General features: G+C 45.3%; 1 protein-coding gene across 3 annotated transcripts in view; it reads right to left on the bottom strand.

Moving 5' to 3' along the window:
• SLC35F3 (solute carrier family 35 member F3) overlaps positions 1-20411 on the bottom strand; it is a 311515-nt gene that overhangs the window by 122581 nt on the left and 168523 nt on the right. The gene's annotated exons all lie outside the window — the stretch shown is intronic.

Genomic DNA, 20411 nt, shown 5'->3' with positions numbered 1-20411 from the left:
TGTTATTGTTAAGTCCTTACCCAGACTTTCGGACACCCCCCCCCCCACTCTACCTGGTTTCCTGTCTCAAAGTTGATGTTCTACTCTGTGACGGCATTCTCAGCACCCATCAGGGTAACTCAGTGGCATGGCAGAGGCGGAGAGTGACCTCAGAGCTACAGGGTTTCCCTAGCCTGGCACCTACCAGCTGTCTCTGGTGACATCCACCTGCATGCTCCCAGGTCTCTGGTAAAAGTGGTTGCTACAAGCTGCTCTTGTAGGCTTCTTGTTATTACTTGCCCTCTTGAACAGCCGTGATGAATAGAATGGCTCCTGGGTCTCCAAAAAGCCAGGGCTTCCCAGGGTTGCTGCCTCATCATTATAGCCAAGGAAAGGTTTTTAGGGTCTCCTCAGAGCCCTCTAGTGGTAGCTTCCACGCCGTGCGCCTCTCACAGGGAGCTTGTCCCCAGATCCCGAGATGACATTACAGTAAGTCACTAAGCCATTCCTTTCCTCGTAAATATTAAGCACAAATAAGCTTAAAGCAAAAAAAAAAAACCAAAAACAAAAAAACAAACCTCTTCTATAATATTCTTATGTGTTATTTCATCAAGTTCATCAATCAACATTTACTATATACCCAGTAACTAAAATAAATATCACATCATAACAGCACCCATTTTTTGAGCACTATGTTTCAAGTACTGTGCTAAGTGTTTTACATAAATCATTTCATCTTCTACTCACAAAAGCTCTGTAAAAATCACTGTTACCTTGTTTTACAGATGGGGAAACTGAGGTGAGGAGAGGTTAACTAAAATGTCCCAGGTCAACAAGCTGAGCAGGGATTTAAATCCGAGTCTGAACGAATCAAAAGCCTGCACTTACCACTGCTCTGCTCTTCTCTTACATTATAAATGTAAAATGCAAAAATTCCACGTAACTATTCCAGCTGAGGTGGGAGACACAAGTCATCCATAATCCATTTCCTTTCATTTGAATGTGGTTTTGGAAAAGCTCATCATGCTCACGCTTGTCTGAACTGTCCACACTCATTCTACTGCACAGGTCACAACCAAACTGTCCAATAAATATCTGTCTGATTGCTTTTTAGGTATCTACTTTCTATTTATCGCAATGTTATGTACAAGCCAAATAGGTAATTAAATGTTATCAATATTAAATACCCCTGTCATTAACTTCATTCATTAACTAACTGTTAGCTAAACCTTTTTTCCCCCTGCAGGGTACCCCAGGACCTTATGATACCTGAGAGATCATCACCTCTTCATGGAAGTCAATTTCTGCTTACCAAAGAGGCGGTACGAATTCTCAATTTCCTCCCCTTAATTTTAAGTACTCAGTGCTGTTCTTTTTTTTCTATATTAAACTCGATCAGCCTTGGGTACTCCCTCACCTTGTGTTCCAAACAAACAAAAGAACTTACTCTCCCTCCTGAAATAAAAAACAAACTTCCTGCACTCCATTTTAAATCAGGAGTCCCTGCTGATTTCCATATGAGTACTGCTACCCCTCAGCATACATCTTTTTTGGGAGTAGGTGTGATGCGGATGCAATTTAAAAACTTACATACATAAAATTATTCTAGGAAGTTAACTGTGTACTGGTGTATGAGTACACACTAGTATTTTGAGAATTCCAACAAGTTAAAACTCTATGCTGGAGTTAGGCTATGATGATCTAACTCAGGGATATCTAGAAAATCACCAAGTTCCCCACTTAACACCTAAATCTCAAATTACCAAAAAAAGGTGCTAATAATTCTTTCAACAAAGAGAGAGACATGATCCCTGAAATATCAATGGAAACAACTTTGTATAAGTAATATCCAGGCCAGAGGATGGAGCATTTGACCTCTTACCTCCATTTCTCTTTGGAGGGTAGGAGTGTGAGCTAATAACTGAAGGATATCATTGGGCATCCACCTGTCTTAAATTTAGTATTACAGGGATTTATCTGAAAGGAGATCGGGGGTGACTTTTCGGGTCATACTCATTACCAGATCTTCCCTGTCATCTTCTGAAAACGTATGGTATGGTGGTTCGCCCAGCAAAGCCCAGCCTTCCCTTAGCTCTACATGAGATGGCAGCTGTTCGGACAGAAGCCTGTTCTTTGTCACTAACCCCACTCCCCCTCGTTTGTTTTTCTCTTTTCATCAGTGCAGTTGAGGAGGGGGGATATTTAATGGAAGTCTGTGGCTGCCTGGTACAGTGCGCTCATAAAGACGAGATGGTCTTTGTGTCCTTAGTATTACAGCCCAATCACTGAAGTTAAGTTCACTGAATAGATATGAGGGTAACAAGGCTTTGACGCAGAACTTACACACCACAAGCCTGACTGTGACACTCCCTGGCCTGCCCCCAACAGCGTCTCTACCGTCTCCCCACTTCCCACTTGCAAACCAGAGAGGAAGAAGTAAAAAGAGGGGGCCCAGAGAAGAAAGGAGGTGAAACAGCCAGGTTTTCCTACCACCAAGTGGCTCTATTTCAATTGCAACCCAGCGGTGGGGATCCACCCATGACCCTTGAGGGGTGAATCACCAGGAAGGGGCTGCTATGCAGGGCCTGGCTGATTCCTCAAACTCTGGAGGCTCACCATGCTTCCTCCTGGCACTGGGCTCCCAGCTCTGGGCTTACACTCAGGCTCCAGCCTCCCGAAGTAACTCGCGTTGCCCAAATAACCTGTCCTGCCTTCCTGAGCAGACTCGTACTTCTGATATCCATGGGGGTCACTGGCCTGTTCTTTCCTCTGTGCTGGTAAATGAATACCTACAGTCCAACTGTACTATTCCAAGAAGGCATCCAATCTCTTTGGTGGGGTTAAGTGGTACTTATGATTCTCTTGAGGCCAAGACAGCATGGAAAATGTCTTGACCAACAGCCAGGAGCTGGAGTTTGAACTCCAGCCTTGCCAATCGGAGTGGCCAACCTTGAGTGGTCACTCAGCCTATCTCGGCCTCGGTTTCCTAATTGGGGCCCGAGAGGGTTTTCAAACTGTGTTTCCTGGTCTCTATGCAAAGCAACTCTACTTTGACCTGTCGGGGTTCCATGTTAGACTTGGTTTATAAAAATGTTGTCACTGTAAAAAGAAAGTTCTGAAAACCACTGACTCTATAGCTTCCAACATCCTGTTTGGCTTTAAAATTTGGGGTGTGTGAAATTATCTTCTTAGATAAGACAATGGTCACTGCCTCCAAAGGCCTTAAAAGGATCTTATTCTTTGTGAATATCTCCACTTAGTTAAGTAGACTCTTGCTTTAAGTGGTTTTCTCACTTTTTGGACAAAGTTAGAAACACATTTACATTTGTCAAAATTCATAAAGTTGTACAGTAAAAAGGATGAATGTTACTGTTTGTAAATTATATATCATTTTTAAAATTGGGAAAATATGTTTTACATATACAAACATATATATAACTGACTTTAATATTTAATAAAATATACCTTTTACCATGTTTTGGCTGTTCTATTCTATTCTAGTTTTTCTATTCATCTTGTTCTATTCTTTTGTGTTCTTTCATTGCAAAAAAATGCCGACTGTGATCACCTTAGTTGGTTTTATACCTTCCTCATGGGTCATAATCCACGTGATTTGAAAAATATTGTTAACAATAATATTCTTCGTATGTGAAGATCTTTACTTAATCGGTTCAAAATAAATAATAAAAATGTAAAATCCAGCTAAGATTTTCAATAGCCAGAAAGCAGACCACTTCAATTAATTCACTCTGAACTATTAACACTGTTTCATCGTCCTCCTACAGTATTAAGTAGAAGAGTAATAAATTATTTTTGTGGTTACCAGCATTTAAAAATAATCACTTAAAGTCGTTCCAGGAACCAGAAATGGACTTTTACCCAAATAAGTCGGTCTGCAGCATTCAGAGTGGAGCAAACATTGGTATTTCCAACAGGAGAGAAAGTCTCATGATTAAAAGAAATTAACTCTCATGCACTGGGCAGCTCATTGCCCTGATCCGGCAGGAATAATTGATAACCTTTTTCAATAACTTCAAGTGCAAGTGCAGGAAACAAGATGGTGGCCTTCCCCATCTTCACATCTCCCTTCTCTTCTTCAGCAATGTGTATGACCAGGATGAACTCAGACTCACTGCGGTTCCATAGGATTTCTCCTCTTTCTCTAAGGAGAAATGTCAAGGTTGGATAACTCCAGGCAGGACATCAAGAGGCCAGATCACTGGATGTCACCAGTGGGCTTCCAGACACATCCTGTCCGGGCACCTCCAAGCCTTCTCCATGGTGACTAGACAACAGCTGGCCCTGTGGTCATGCCGGGCCCAGAGCTGGGATCATGATGAATGATGGGGGAGGCACAGAGGTGGGAACAGGATGTCCGGTAGTTTCCTTTGTGGATCCTAGGCTGTCCTGTGCTCAGGGAGAGCAGCACAGCTGGGGGCGCTCCTAGGTGGACGCCTGGATTAGCCTGAGGTTCCCTCTCCTGGGACTTCGGAGACCTAGCCAGGTGCCAACACAGTTGAGGGGTGTAGAGGGACCACACAGTGTCTGGTCCCCAGTAGGTACTCAAGAAATGACTGTTCTCTTCCACCTTGGGAAATGGACATGCCAGCTGCCACGAATTCCTTCCAACACCCTGAGTCAGTATAGAAAGGGGCACTGCTTATAAATGTTTTCATTAGGGCAAGTTGTTCAATCTCTCCAGGCTCAGCCATTTCATCCTTAAAATGGAGATAATACTAGTAGATACCTTATGGTGTTGTTGTGAAGAGTAAAGGAACTGATACTATGGTAAGTGATTACAATGGCATGTGGCGGATGGCAGGCACTCAGAACACATCAGGCGCTATTTTCAGTCTCTCCCACTAGGTTCTTTAATGGGGAGGGGCCATCTCTGTTTTGTTGTTATCTCCAGGGCCGAACACAGTGTATGGCTTATGTAGCAGGTGCTCAAAGCAGGAAGGAAGGCAGGAAGGAAACAAGGGAGAGAGGGAGGGAAGGAGGAGGGAGGGAAGGAGGAGGCGGGGGGGAAATTCACAGGACCCAGAGCTCTTCTAGAATTGTCGGCTTCACCCTCCTCCAGGACTGTGCCTTCCGCCCGCGTGGTACCAGGGGTGACTAACCGCGCTGGCTGATTCCCCTGTGCCCAGGGCTCTCTGGCCCTCACTGGCTTCATCTCAGAGGAAGGGCTTTAGAGACCAGGACAGTGGACTCAAGGTGCGGAGCCCCATCAGATGGCATTTAGCTCAGAAACAGCTGCCTACCATTTTCCGGATGATTCATCGACCCCAGCTGGCCTCCCGTCCGATCCCCCTGCTCTTCCTCCTCTGCGGGGTGGGAGCTAGGATACTGACCTACATCACATCCCTGTCAACACCCGGGGCAGACTCCCTTGGCTGGTTTTTGTTTCCAAGGGTGAGACAAAGCGACTGGACTTCAGCCTCGGCTCGAAAAGAGGAAAGATGTGTGGGTTTGGGAAGGAGCCACTCCACTCACGAGTTACTAAGCGCAGGACAGGGCAGCGCCCACAGGCAAGGGTGCCGCTCCCTGAGGACCATTCAAGTTGGGCGGACAGAAGTTCAGAAGTTCTGATTTCTGAGATCGGGGCCTGCTCTGACTCAGAACGCCCTTTGCATTTGTCCGAGGCGGTGATCACCTCTGCCCCGCCCTGCAGTTAGCTGTATACTCTTCAGCTTCCTGCTGGGCTGTAAACCCTGGGAGGCAGGGACCTTGCCCACGAACAGGGCCTACGTAAGCCTCATTGAGGGAAGGAATGAAAAGTCACCAGGGCAGAAAGAGCTGGAACCTGCCAGTGGTGGAGAGGGACAAGAAGCTGAGTCCAGAGCAGCAGACTGCAAGAGGCAGGTTCTGTCAGGATGCGTGTCCTGAAGCAGCCCCTGCAGGAATCAGGGAAGTCCTGCCCCTTCGTCCAAGGAGCTCCAGGCAGCACAACTTCCTGTGTGCTCTTCACACCATCCCTGACCCCCTCTGGCTTCTTTCCTCTCCTGAGGACCTGGCTCTCCTCTTCGGTTCCTCGTTTAGGCTGGTGGATCCAGGAAAGAGCTCAGCCCCCCCACCCCCGCGTTTTCCCAGTGCCAGCAGCTGCTACACGCCCCTCACCTGCCCCTTCCTCTACCCCCACCCCCGGCTCCAGGCCCACCATCCTCCTTGCCAAGCAAAGCGTCCTGGGAAGTGTCTTCTGTTGACCTGACCCTGGAATTCCTGTGCCTAAAACCCTCCTCCTTGCTAGACTGCTTTCCCCGAATTCTTGGTCTGGCTCTTTTTTTCCCTGAGGACAAACTTTCCTCTGGCTACTGGTGTCCCCTGCTTCCACCCAAAGAACGAAGCACGTTGCTCCCAGCGGAAGGTTTCACTCTTGGCCAAGCTGCTGCCTTCAGAAGCCCTCAGGCCCTGCCCTGGCCTCTGGCTGTTTTCTGCCACCTCAGTCTCTGGTTTCAGAGAAAGGGGGGCCCTGGTGGAGGCCAGGAAAGCCAGGTTCTTGGTGGGGGAGGGACCCGAGTGTGGCTCTAGCATTCCTGCTCTCTGGAACTCACGCTTACCAATCACTTCGCTGAAAGGCTTCAATGAAGCGCATATTCTGTTCCTGGGGGTGTGCTCCCTGCTCGGTGACAGTGAAGGTGAGTTCTGACCAGTGACACCCCACGCATGACATGCTGAGGCCATACCTCAGAGCACAGATGACCGAGTCCAGTGGAACTCTGTGAACTCCCTGCGTGAGAGTGACAACTGTGCCTGTCAAGAGATGATTACCAAATGATCCACTGGCCCAAAAGTATAAAGTGCTCCAAAGAAACAATTGTGTCTTCCCCCAAAGCACTGAGAATGGCCCTTTTCTCCCTTGTTTTGCATAAGGTATCTATTGACCTGTACTGGGCATATGCGGGACTGGTTGCAGCAGTCACCAGACAAGCAGGTGCAGGACAAAGGAAGAAAGATGTTCCACGATTTAATCAGATACAAGGAACACACCTCTTTTTTTTTTGGCAAAAGCAAACAAACCAAAATCCTGCTTAAGGCCAAGTCTGTTCTTTGCTTGGGGGCTGAAAGAGAAGGTCCCACCAATTCTGGACAAAAGCAAGAAGAGGCCAGAGGTCTGGAGGTTACATCCTCCTCCTGACTGAGGCAGTTGGTTACGCCTTCCCGCCCAAATGAGTGGCTAATGGAGAACAAGGGGACAAGCCTCAAGGTTTCGCTAAAGCTCCGGTGGGGTTTGGAGGGTTAAAGGCATGCATGGCTGTTCCTAAAATTATCTTGCTGGTATTAGAGTATTTCTGTCTTGTGGATTCCAGAAATATGTTCCAATGAATAACTCCTTGTCACTTTGACAAAGGTGAGCTTCTCAGTGCTTCAAGGGCACATCTGAGGCAATGGATCAGGGACCAGCCCAGAGCACTCGTTGGTGAGACCACTAGGCTTGGTTTACGTTCGCTAGAGCACGTCAACACAAGTATGATTTTCTAGCCAATGGGAACGTTTTGAAATTATCTACACAAAATTTGTTCTTGGATTTTTGTCAGTCCCCATTTTGCTTTTAAGATGATTGTCTTTGGAAGTTTCGTGTACTACTGATGGGAGCAAAAATATACCCTTTCTGAAAGTTGGCAGAATCTACTGAAATTCCTACAAAATAAAAGCTTTTATGGCTTATTACCCACTATTTCCATTTTTAGGAATTTCTCCCAAGAAATCACCTGATGTGAATAGAGATATATTACAAAGATGTTCATCCAAGTTTTCGTCTTAATAAGTAAAAAGTTGGAAACAACCTAAATGTTCAACCACAGGGAAATGAGAAATAACGTATGGTGTACTTACACAAAAGAGTTTAAGTTTAACACAGCTGATAAAACAAGTTGTTCAATAACACAGGGAAAGTTCTAGAGAAAAAACAAACTACACATTTTATCCAATATGGTCTTCACATACACTACATAGTCCCTTCATCTGTAGACCATGTCATTCATATATATATATAACATATATATATAATATATATAACATATACGTTATACATATAATATATGTTATATATATTCAGAAAAAAACTTAATAGGCTACCACTTTTTCCCCATCTTTTTCTAACCACCACAAATAAAAACAGTAATTCACTCACTTTCTCCGCGACACTTCTCTAAAGGAGAAGGTTGTTCAGTAGAGGAGGGGCTTGAGACCAATCTTGATGCTTAAGAATAGCTTAAAGGGTCTAAAAATATGTCTCTTGTAAACACACAAATGCTAATAATAACAGGAAAAGTCTTCATGTACAGGAGTGCGTAAAATAATGGTGTGGTTGGTTTTTCTTCTAAAATATTTAGACAATTTCTCTTCTTTTTTATAGAAAATCTTTTTACATCCGTGCTTTTAGAGCCATTGTGCCTCTGTCTTTGCAGAAGTGTCTATTATAATATCAAAAATAAATATACAGTTCTGTTCTCTGTATTTTAAATATTTTGCTTTCTCACATCCTTTTTATATCCTTGCTGTATAAATTTTCAGAACATGCTAGTAATGAGCAAAGAGAAGGTAGGAGTGAGAAAGGTGCTTTAATAAGAGCATTGACTTCTTCATGCAGGAGGGAAGGAGTGCAGACCTTGAAAGCTCTTGAGTTGGTGAGAGGCACTGGTCGCCCTCCTACCTGGGTGGAGATCTCCTGGGCTCAGCAATGACCAGTTGGCTTGACCTGACTGCTTCTGCCTTTGCTCCAATCTCAGTGAAATCTTTCCCTGTCCTCTCTCTCCTTCACCTTTTCATTCCCGCTTCAATGTAGCTTTAGATTTTGCCCTTGAGTGTACATGAGTGAAAAGGCTAATGGGTCAGCATCTGTCTTAGATGGGAGGATGGCCATCGCCTTGCGTCCTGGCTGGGCTCCTTGCTGCCCCGCCACCTCAGTTTCAGGGCCTGGGGTAGAAATTATTATTAGACATTATTTTATTAATGGATTTGTGTATACCCATTACATATTGTTTATTAATACAAATACTTCTCAGCTTGGGTTTATTTGGTCTGATCCATTCTCTCTACTTCCTGAAAGCTCAAATGTACAAAGTGTGACACAATTCACGATCCCCTCTTTCTCTAAAGCTTGATTTCTTTCCTTGATGCTGTCTAAAACATGCCCCCTTTCCATCTCCACCTTACCCCTCCTTTAAGCCCATTCTTCTTGGAAAAGTATAAAAATGGAAACAAAAAACCAGACCATCAAAAGGAAACCATCATGCAAAACTATAACCCAAAAAGATACATGCACCCCAGTATTCATAGCAGCAGTATTCACAATAGCCAAGACATGGAAGCAACCTAAATGTCCATTGATAGATGAATGGATGAAGAAGATGTGGTACATATATACAATGGCATACTACTCAGCCATAAAAAAGAATGAAATAACGCCATTTGCAGCAACATGGACGGGCCTAGAAATTATCACACTAAATGAAGCAAGTCAGAAAGAGAAAGTCAAATGCCATACGATATCACTTATATGTGGGATCTAAAATAGGACACAAATGAACTCATCTACAAAACAGACCCACAGACACAGAGAACAGACCTGTGGTTGCCAAGGGGGAGGGGGGACAGGGGAGGGATGGAGTGGGAGTTTTGGATTAGCAGATGCAAGCTATTATTCTCTATAGAATGGATAAACAACAAGGTCCTACTGTATAGCACAGGGAACTGTACTCAATATCCTGTGATAAACCATAATGGAAAAGAATATGAAAAAGAATATATATATATATATATATATATATATGTGAATCACTTTGCTGGATACCTGACACTAACACAACATTGTAAATCAACTATACTTCAATAAAAAAACTTTGTTTTAATTTAAAAAAATAAATAAAATAATTAAAAAAGGAAACTGTCACGGACACTTGCATTCAAGTCTTGAATTCCCTGCTTTTGGCGGTGAGAACCAAGCCTGGTGCAGCTCTGTGAGGGGCCCAGCTTATGGGAAACATGAGAGCAGCTCATCGATTTTTGTTTTCACCTTGACTGCTTATTTAAAGCGGGCTGGCATCAAATGCTCTATTGACAGCGGTATTCTAATTTGGGATGAGAAGCAGCCTAAAACATCTAAGACATGATGACTATGCTTGAAAATCTGTCCCCGGCAGTGGCATTCTCAGAGTTGAAGGCACACTTCACCCGTGGCCCTGGAAGCATTATTTGGTTCATTCATGAGATGGGAAAAATAAACCACAGAGGCTTCCATTCAACTATCCTTGGAGCTCATTGAAGATAACAAACAAACAAAAAACCAAAAACAAAACCAAAAAGATAATTTAAGGTGTTAGCCTAAAATGGAATTAAAAAAAAGTCACTTTCATTGCAAAATATGCATCCACAACCCTGTCCAGAAATGATATAGGTAAACATAATTTGTCTCCACTCAGATACATATTTGTAGGAAACCTCTCTATGAATCTGAATGGTCGTGACAGTATCAAGCTGGGATGTGGAAAGCATGTACCTAATCCGATCCACAGCTGGGGCCTCACTTGGACTTTGGCAAAAGTTCAGTCCTGCCTGGGCTTTGGGTATGGCTTACAGATGATACCCTGTGGCCAGTCCAAGTGGTTAAGAGCACGGACCTTCTGAGGTAGAAAGGGTTTTGGAAATCGTCTAGTGCATCACTCTTAATTTGGGCCAGGAAGGAATAAAACTAAAAGGAATGCAGAGAAACAAAAGACTATGGCTATTCTGGGAACACTAAACAGAGGCAACCTAAATATACCTCCAGAAGTGCACAACGGCCAAAATGAGGAGGTCTGTCTTGCAGCTGCTGCTGCTAGGAAGCTGAGAGTATTGTAGATCGATGGGACCCACCTGCATTTCAGAGACTCTTCTGCAGGTAAAATAAAGAGGCTATTCTTTCTTGGACTTCAATTTTAAACTTTGGACGAGATTCAGGAAAATTCTAATGCCTTTAAAATGACTCGTTTTTAGGAAAGGAAGTTGTGCCTCTAGGAAAAAAAAAATTCAATCTGAAGAAAGAAAAGACAATATGAGTGCTTCCTAGCTCCGTATGGAAGTCTTCTGGGAGACGGGGGTTTCACAAGGTGAAGTTAGGTGAATTAGAGCATCTGGTAAGGCGTTTTGTCAGAAAGGAAGACACAGGAAAAATAGCAAACTCATATGCTTCTCACCAGCAAGAAAGTGAAAAGATAACAACTAGAATGGGAGAAAATATTCCCAGACCACATGTCTGACTAGGGATTTTTATCCAAAATATATAAGAACTCTGATGACTCAATAATAAAAAGACAATTCAATTTAAAAATAGGTAAAGGTGAGGGCTTCCCTGGTGGCGCAGTGGTTGGGAGTCCGCCTGCCGATGCAGAGGTGCGGGTTCGTGCCCCAGTCCGGGAAGATCCCACATGCCGCGGAGCGGCTGGGCCCGTGGGCCATGGCCGCTGAGCCTGCGCGTCCGGAGCCTGTGCTCTGCAACGGGAGAGGCCATGACAGTGAGAGGCCCGCATACCGCAAAAAAAAAAAAAACTGAAAATGGGCCAAAGAATACCTCACCAAACAGATGCCTCACCAAAGAAGATGTACAGATGGCAAATAAGCAGGTGAAGAGATGCTCCACATCACCTGTCATCAGGGAAATGCAAATTAAGACAACGATGAAATACCCTTATACATCCATTAGAAGGGCCAAAATCTGAAACACTGACAACACCAAATACTGGCGAGGATGTGTAGCAACAGACACTCTGCCACATTCTTGGTGGAAACGCAAAATGGTGCAACCACTCTGGGAGACAGTTTGGCAGTGTCTTTCAAAACGGAACCTACTCTTACCATATGATCTGGCCATCGTGCTCCTTGGTATTTACTGAAAGAAGCTGAAAACTTATGCCCACACAGAAGCCTGCACACGGATGTTGACAGCAGCTACGTTGATAACTGCCAAAACCTGGAACCAACCAAGATGTCCTTCAGTAGGTGAATGGGTAAATAAACTGGTCTATCCAGACAATGGAATATTACTAAGTGCAAGAATCTGATGTGAAAAGGATGATAGGATTCCAACCATATGATATTATGGAAAAGGCAAAACTATGGAGACAGTAAAAAGATCAGTGGTTGCCAGAGAGGGGGTGTGGTAGAAGGGGGGAAAAATGAATATGCAGAGTACAGAGGAATTTTAGGGCAGTGAAAATACCCTGTATGACATTATAATGATGGAGAGATGTCGTTACCCATTTGTCCATCACCAAGAGTGAACCCTAAGGTAAACTATGGACGGTAAGTGATTATGATGTGTCAGTGTAGGTTCATTCTTGGTAAAACATGTACCACTTTGGTAAGTGATGTTGATAATGGAGGCTATTTATGTGTCAGGGTCGGGGGTGTATGAGAAATCTGTGTACCTTTCTCTCAATTCTGTTATAAACCTGAAACTGCTCCAAAACAATTCAATCTTTAAAAATTGAAAAATAAAAAAGGGCAGAAGATCTGAACATCCATTTCTCTGAAAAAGATATACAAATGGCCAACGGACGCACATGAAAAGATGCACAACATCAACGGACCTCAGGGAAATGCAAATCAAAACCACAAGGAGATACGACTTCACACCCATTCGGATGGCTAGAACCAAAAAGTCAGACGACAACAAGGGTTGGAGAGGAGGTAGAGGAATTGAGAGGAAAACCTCATACACTCTGGTAGAATTGTAAAATGTGCAGACACTTTCAGAAAACAACCTGTCCGCTCCTCAAAAGGTTCAACATAGAGTTATTATTATTACCCAGAAATCCCACCTCTAGGTATGTACCCAAGAGAATGAAAACACGTGTCCATACAATGACAGGTACATGCATGTTCACAGCGACATTGTTCATAATAGCCCCACATGGAAACATCCCAAATGGCCACCAACTGATGAATGAATACCGAAAACTTGGGTGTATCCACAGAAAGGAGCAGCATTCAACCGTAAAAAGGAATGACGTGCTGATACATTCTACAACATCGATGAGCCTGAAAACAACACGCTAAGTAAAAGACTACATCGTGTATGACCCCATTTATATGAAACGTCCGGAACAAGCAAATTTATAGAGACAGAGAGTGGACTAGTGGTTCCTAGGGGGCTGGGGTGGGGGGGGACAACCGGGGGGACTGCTCATGGGTAAGAAGTTTCTTTGGGGGGTGATAAAAATGTACTAACATTAAAGGTGGTGACGGTTACATAATTCTGTGAATACACTAAAAGTCACTGAATCGCACACTTCAGGTGAAGTGTGTGGTTTGCGAGTTACATCTCAATAAAACTTATTGAAAAAACTTAAAATCTTTAAAAATGCTTCTTAAAATCTAATATAAAAATTTATTCTGAACTACGGTCACACATATCTAGTGGTATCTATTATTAAATAGTAAGGTTTTTTCAAAAAAATATCAATCGTAGTTTACTGTGTTCGGTGGCATTGCGAGGTGACTCTGAAGATCATTTCTCTTGTTCCATTTTTTGGGACTGATTTTTCTTAAGCAAATATGTGCTAAACATGTTGTCATGAAAACAAACAAAAGATTGGTCAGGTTTTAAAACTGACTACATACAGCCTTCACACCAAATGTTCAGTACATCTACTCACTACCCGTATACTCCTTAGGCCTTTGACATTTTTGTTTTTAAATATTTTTTTAGTTCAGTTAATTATTTTGGCTGCACTGTGGCTTAGCTGCGGCACACAGGATCTTCATTTCGGCTGCAGGATCTTTCTTCAGTTGCGGCATGTGAACTCTTGGTTACGTCATGCGTGCGGGATCTAGTTCCCCAACCAGGGATTGAACCTGGATCCCCTGCATTGGGAGCATGGAGTCCTACCCACTGGACCACGAGGGAAGTCCCAGGCCTTTGACATCCTTAAGCGTTTGTCCTCAGAGCCCATTAAGTCACTAGAGATGATTATAATCCGTACCTAAATATTTTAGCTCCTGCCTCTGTGAAGCGGGCCTGTCCCTATCTTCCTGGCATGCTGGTGGTGGGGACTGAGTGGGACCCTGCATCAATCAAAACTGCCCAGCAGTGCAGCGATGTGGCCTGGAGCCAACTACTTCGTCCGCTCATGGGCTGGGCAAGGTCGCCAGGTGCTGGCCTGGTTCCCCATGTGACTGTTTCAGCTCTGTCCCTCAGCAAAGTACAAGCCGCCCACATCATAGGTGTCAAGGGTGCTTACAAATGGCCCCAATGCAAGAGTTAAGTCTAGGAATGCCAAGGGCTGCTGTAGATTTCCAACAAAAGTTCTCTCATCAGTGCTTATCCCAGACTTTATTTTCCCCCTTTTCTATGTATGTTTTCCCTGAAGGCCAATATAGGGAAAATAATGCCAAAAAATAGGGACCCATTCTTCCCTTTCTTCTACAGTGCATGATTTTCTACAGTATAATTACTTCTTTTTCTTTCCAGGAAATCAGAGTATCTACCCCCTTCACAAAGGCGATCAAACTAGGCTGGACGCATGCCTTCTACCAACCAAGCAGGAGGCTTCCCAAGGGAACTGGTTTATCAGAGCCGCTCAGGACAAGGTTATACTGACCAAGCACAGAGAACACCTTACAGTGAGTCTTGTATGTTTCCCTTTTTCAAAATCCTTGAAGGCCACACACAGTCCAATCCGGACGATTTACTCTATATCCTGGGAAGTGCTAAACCAGCTCTCCAAAAATAAAAGCCCCGATGTGCAGCATTTTCCAACTGCCCTGATGTAAGCACGGATGATACGGTCCATTTCAGGCTACCAGTATGATGTCACTGGACTTGAAATTGGGAGATGTGTACAACTGCCTCTTGTGAACTGGCACGAGCTCGCTTCGGCATACCACTAGGTGTTATTTAAGAGCACGTGAAAGATAATAAAATTTTAGGCCACCCAGTTCAGTGATTACAGCACCACAGTCTGAGCACCTTTCAGTAAGGGGGGGTGAGCGAATCAACTAAAGCATATACATCTTCAATCTTAACTGCCCGTCATGGACTCTGATGCTCTCATGACCCCAGTTATCCATCACATTTTAACCCGCCCTGGGCTGGCTGGCTGCAACGGCGAGGACTGGGGAAGCCCAGTCCTTTGACAGCTATATCGAAACCCAATCTATCGTAGCTTCAACGTTCTTCCTTTCTGATGTAGCTTTTCACTAAATTCTGCTGATTCTCACGGATATATTTTAAACTGTCTTGTCCCTCCTCCGTCTCCACTCTCATTCATTTTCCAAAGCGCCCTGGCCGGCACGGTTGCTGGTTTCTTAACTGGTCCCCTGGCATTGAGTCCTAGCCTCTCATGGCCGCTCGCTGTCACCAGAGGGGTCTTTCGGAAACAGAAGCGCTCCAGGCTCAGACGATCCATGCCAACCATCACCCACCTGCCTTCTCCCTGCAGACATGCTCACCTTCCCTGCGCACCTTTCCTTCCTGTCTGTTGCTTTCTACTCCTCTGAGCTCAGCTTCAGTGTCACTTCTACCGGGATGCCTCCGCTGGCCCTCGGCCCTCTGGGCCATGTCTCACACACACACTCGTGGTGGTCGGCCCACTTCTGCAGCATCCGTCACCCTTTCCCCAAATAGGCCGCCATGCACGGATTCTTCGAGGCTCGGTTCTTCCTGATTTGAGTGAGCTCCAGGAGGGCAGGAGTCTGTCCAGCCTCATCTCTAGGGCTTCGATGATGCAGGGCACAGGGGGAGCTGCTCGGTCACTGGCATGAGGACAGGTGCGAGGCGCTGAGAAAGGACTCTGAACTTGTCCACTTAACCCCCGTGATGGCTCTCCATCATCTGCAGCAGGAGTTTGCAACTCTGTCTGCTCACTGCACCACGTGAAAATACAGGTACTCAGACTCCTATCTCGGACCAACCAAATAATCTCAGGGAGGGAGGGATAAGGCATGCCTAGGCATCTGCACCCCTAAAGAGCATCCCAGGTGACCCTGCTGCAGAATGAGGACACAGGACCACGCACCTAGCGGATAAACCCCTACACCTCAGCCTTCCCCAGACTCCACACCCACCTCTCACATCCCTGACTGCTAGAACCAGCTGTATGACCTTGGAGATGCCTTTCTTCCACCTCCACCATCCTCTGGATGGAAAATTCCTCCTCCGCACTTTTGAAGACCCAGATCAGATGCTCTCTTCTCTGAGAAGCCCTTCCTGATGCTTCCAGGTAGAGCCGCTCTCTTGCATGCTTCCAGCAACACTGTGTTGCATGTGCAGTTCCCAAAGTGTGTTCCTTGGAACTCTAGCTTCTAGGGGTGGGGACTATGGGAGACGGGAAGGGCTGCACAACACATACCCACCGCCCCCCAGAAGATCCACAGTGTACATTAGCTTATTAAAGGCTCTGAGAAGATCTGCAATAAAAACAATTAACACAAAACAAAAACCCGCTGAAATTGATTTAACCCGTCATCTCTTACACTTACTTGATCATGGGCCCATTTTCCTCAGCCCAACACTTAGGAAAATTCCTCAGGAGTTACTGTAATTGTTTGTTTAAACACAGTTCTCTTCTGGACTGGTCTCCGAGCTCCTGGAGGACAGGGGTCGTGTCTATTTAGCTTTCCATCTTTGCTACTTGGCAAACTTTGAGCATCAGCATGCGTTTCTTGAACAAATTGCTGAACACCTTGTTACCTCTCGTGACTTTTCTCTGAAAATCTCAACTCTCAGGATTTCCGGCATTTGCTTTTTCCAAATATTTGCTCAGAACGGGGATGCTGAGTTTCTGCTCCGTTCCTACAGAGACCAACTCCACGGCAATTTAGAAACTGGAGTGTAACTCTTGCCTCCTCCAGCCAACTGTCATGAATGTTTTATTCTCTTATCCATCACAGTTTCCTGGGAACAGTTTCATCTTTTAAAAGAAATACATAATCCTGGTTATCAACAGGAAAATGAGCAAAACGCCTTCACAGAAACTCATTTCTTACTTCAGCAAAAGGTGTTACTCAATACATTAGAACACCGATTGAGGGCTCTTCTATTTCCTCTTTTTCCTTTGAAAGGAAAAGATATTTACTTTCTTTTTCCTCTGAAATTGCTCAGCTGCCAGAGTTGATACTCAAGAGGGTTAACCGTCTACTAAAAATCTCTCCAGTGCCTCTGGGGTGTGAGTTGGTATCCACGTGTCAATACATCTTCCTATGTTTATATTTACAGTGTGATACAGCTGAGGGGAAAACCTGGAGGGCATTTCTAACAGCTCATTGTTAATGATGATCATGGTGTGTACAGGATATCAGAGAAGTAAATCTATTTAATCTTGTTAAGAATAAAAAATGTGGGTGTCGTTCAGCTGCCTGCGTTTTTCTGGTTGGTCTTTCATCACAACAGATGTGTTATTACTGCAAATACGCTCCCATTACAACCTGACGTTGGTTCTTTTAAAACTTCTGTTCTCTGGGATCAGTGATATTGAGTCAAGGTCAATGAAGATTTGGAAGCATCTCTGCAGATGCTCTTGAACAAGGACTGCAGTGCTCTCTGGGGGAGCAACAGGAGGCACGTGGCCTGATTTCACAGCCTGGAGTCTGCAGAGATGTCACCCTCCTCCCTGGGGTTCTTCATGGGTAAGAGAATGCCCTACATTTCTCCCTGCACCCACCTGCCAACCTACACCAGGCTGTTACTCGTTCACTCCTTTGTTCCTTGATTCAATGAATGTTTACTGAGCACTTACTTGTCGACTGAAAAGAAATATGTACAACCTGAAAGTTGAGAGCTATGTCTTATTCAGTGAACGTTCTGAGGACTTAAGCCCAGGACACGGCATCTCAGAGAACTCTGGGAAACTGTTCGGAAGAGGCAAAGGGTGCAGGGTGCGGGGGCAGGGAGAAGCCAGGATATAGAGGAGTTTTTGCAACAAAGACCAGGTAGTCGGAACCTCAAAAGATTACTGTTAATAAAAGAAAACCAGACAGCTTAAGGTAAAGAATTTAGTGCTTTTAGTGCTTTTCTCTGTATGGGCAGATACAAGAGTCTGGGTTCACTGAAATCACCCCTTTGATAGGCACCTCAGCTACCTGGGGCCAGCATCCTATGCTTCTCATTCTGAGTCTCCAAAGGGTGCACCGTCGGGGTGACTGCAGCAGCTGCCTGCTAGATGGGGGAGCATCCTGTTTCCATCCTGGGTTCCCCCAGGGCTCACGGTCAGGGCGGCTGTGATGTGATGGCTCGATGGCTGCAATATCCTTGTTTACTGATACGGCAGGCAGCATTTTAGCTCACACATCAGGCACTGTGCTGGTGGCTGGAGCTTGACAAAGACTGTCCCTGACCGAAGTCCAGCCCAGCTCCTCTGAGCCCACTTCTCAATTGGGCCCATAAAGACTAGAACAGGGCTTCCCTGGTGGCGCAGTGGTTGAGAGTCCGCCTGCCGATGCAGGGGACACGGGTTCATGCCCCGGTCCAGGAGGATCCCACATGCCGCGGAGCAGCTGGGCCCGTGAGCCACGGCCGCTGAGCCTGCGCGTCCGGAGGCTGTGCTCCGCAACGGGAGAGGCCACAGCAGTGAGAGGCCCGTGTACCGCAAAAAAAAAAAAAAAAAAAAAAAAAAAGACTAGAACAAACACTAACATACTTTAAAAAAATTTTTTTTATTGAAGTATAGTTGATATACAATGTTGTGTTGATTTCTGCTGTACAGCAAAGTGACTCAGTCATACATATATATATTATTTTTCATATTCTTTTTTTAAAAGATTTTTTTAACGTGGACCATTTTTAAAGTCTTTATTGAATTTCTTACAATACTGCTTCTGTTTTACGTTTTGGTTTTTTGGCCGCGAGGCATGTGGGATCTCAGCTCCCTGACCAGGGATTGAATCCACACCCCCTGCATTAGAAGGCGAAGTCTTAACCACTGGACCGCCAGGGAAGTCCCCTCTTCTTCATATTCTTTTCCACTGAGGTTTATCACAGGATATTGAGTATTGTTCCCTGTGTATACTTTCTAACAGCTCCAAGGCACATCCGGGGGATGACGCCCCTTCCCTTAAAGAGCCTGTCTGGGAAAACTGAAGGCTGCCCAAAGAATTTACTGTTTGCTCCAGCCAACCCCTGATGACACCCTGTCTCCTGGTCTCTGTGGGAGGGTAGGAGTCAGATTTCAATAAGTGCCAGGTAACACACCCAGACGGGTTTCTTAGGAACCACCCCCGTCCTGCATTTTCTAATTCTTCACTTCCCTGCCTCTACTGTCTACTGTGCTTGACGCTGCCGAGTCCCACACCCTCCCCTTTCCAGTCACCTCGGTGTGAACTAAGAATGCCACCTGCCATATCAGTAAAAGAAAGGATGTCGCAGCCACCAAGCCGTCACATTACAGCCGCCCTGACCGTGAGCCCTGAGGGAACCCAGGATGGAAACAGGATGCTCCCCCATAAAACCATCAGATACTACAGCCACCCCGAACAGTGCACTCTGCGGAAGCACAGGATGGGAAAGCACAGGATATGGGCCCCAGGTAGCCGAGGTGCATGTCAAAGGGATGATTTCAGTGAGCCCAGACTTTGCACCTTCCCATACATAGGAAAGTGCTAAATTCCATAACTTGAGATTTCTGGTTTTCTTTTATTAACAGTCATCTTTTGATGTTCCGACTGCCTGGTCTTTTGTTGCAAAAATTCCTATATATCCTGGCTCCCCCACTTGCCTCTTCGGAAGAGTTTCTCAGCATTATCTGAGACGCTGTGTCCGGGCTTAAAGTCCTCAGAACGTCTGCCGAATAGAACATAACTCTCAACTTTTAGGTTGTGCTTTTTTATTTTTCAGTCGACATCTGTACCATCCGAGTGGAGCTCAGTGCTTTCCCCTACCATCAGCGGTCACTGACTCAAACCCGTTTTCCTGCTTTTACTGACATGCAGCTGTGTTCGTGTTGGACAAGATCAAGCATCTGCCCTCGTGGGGCTTACACTTCAGCAGGAGACAGTGAAGAAGTAGAGCAGGAAGCGGGGTGATGTGCTAGGTCTGTGAGGGTCAGGGAGGCTCCCTTTGAGAATGTGAAAACTTAGCTGAAACCTGGAGGAAGAATAAGCTAAGAGCTGGGAGAAGAACATTCCAGCCAAAGGAGACACGAGGAAAGGAGGTGCACGTCCCAAGAACAGAGCGAGCAGGACATGCGTCAAGGGGTGAGGCTGAAAAAGCAGGTAGGGACCCAACCCACCTGGTCTTGAGGCCTCGATACCTCCGGACTATTAAAATGTTCCTTTATCTCCTTCTGCCCCCGGCCAGGGTCACGGTGGGAAGCCAAAAGTGTGGGAAACCAGGTGGAATAAAGTCAAATTTGAATCAAGACATTGTACCGTGGGAACGGGATGGAAATAAGGCAAGAGGTAAATCTGCAGTGCAATAGGATCATCGCATGCCTGGGGGAGGCTGGAGTGAAGGGGGTGCT

The sequence above is a fragment of the Orcinus orca genome, chromosome 14 (assembly GCF_937001465.1).
Source record: "Orcinus orca chromosome 14, mOrcOrc1.1, whole genome shotgun sequence".
NCBI classification, from domain to species: domain Eukaryota; kingdom Metazoa; phylum Chordata; class Mammalia; order Artiodactyla; family Delphinidae; genus Orcinus; species Orcinus orca.
Note: the sequence above shows the minus strand (reverse complement) of the source record. Positions and strands in the feature narration are given on the sequence as shown.